Source organism: Echinops telfairi, unplaced genomic scaffold (genome assembly GCF_000313985.2).
Source record: "Echinops telfairi isolate 266 unplaced genomic scaffold, ASM31398v2 ScPeMD7_5;HRSCAF=22, whole genome shotgun sequence".
NCBI lineage: Eukaryota > Metazoa > Chordata > Mammalia > Afrosoricida > Tenrecidae > Echinops > Echinops telfairi.
The window spans coordinates 43,748,854-43,749,931 of NW_022103901.1; positions in this window are offsets into that span (position 1 = coordinate 43,748,854).

Here is a 1,078-nt window from a genome sequence, read left to right on the forward strand (position 1 = left end):
ATTTTCTTTTTAATTCATCATTTTACTGGGAGTTTTTACAGGTGTCATAACATTCCATAATTCAAATGAATTGAGTAAAATTGTACAATTGCTGCTACAATCAGTTTCAAAACATTTTCATTCTTCTTGAACTCTTTGATATCATCTTCCCTTTATCCCGTCCTACCCATCCCTTCCCCTCCAGGAACCCTTACTGTTATTGTTATATATTATTATATATGTATATATATATATATATTTACAACTGTATCTTACCCATCCAATGTATCCATTTACTTACAATTCTGCTATTTGCTCCCCTCGAGTGGGTTATACAGTCATCATTATTATCAGCTCCCCCTTTCTCCCCTTCCTGACCCCCTCTCTTCCAGTATCCTCAGGGAATCATTACTCCCATTGCTGTTTCTGAAGGGTCATCCATCCTGGAATTCCTGCATTGAACAATCTTAGTTATACAAATGAACATACGTAGGTCTAGTAGTATTAATGAGGTAGAACATAAGCCTTAATAGTAAAGGGAGGAAATATTGAAGAACAAGAAAATAGTAATATGCAGACAGAGATTATTGTAAACTGAATATAATGAATTGAACCATGATGTAATATGATACTTGGTCAGTTGACTTCTCTCTTGACCCAACCTAAATTTACTCTATGCTCAAACATTTCTAGATTGTTCCAAAAAAGGAGTTTTTCCCTATATTGTTTCTGCTTTTTTTCTTTCTTACTCGATTTTTATTTCTATCTGTATATTATTATTACTGTTTTCTTCTTTCTGTTTTGTTTTGTTTTTGTTTTTTAGTTTTTCTGTTAGGTCTCTCTTCCAGTTCAGGAAGCACAGAAGGAGTGGATGCATAGAGATAATAACTGATGCAATGGTTTATGGGGAAGGGGGGAGGGAGGGAGAGGGGATTGGGGAGCAATCAGTGGATGCAGAATGGGGGAGGAAGCATTAGAACTGATTGTGATAATGTATATAAAACTATTTTTTCAAGTGGTCTAACTATGGACATGTATGATATGTGAATATTCAATCCAAAAAATAAAAAGAATGAAAAGGAAAAAAACAAATGACCTA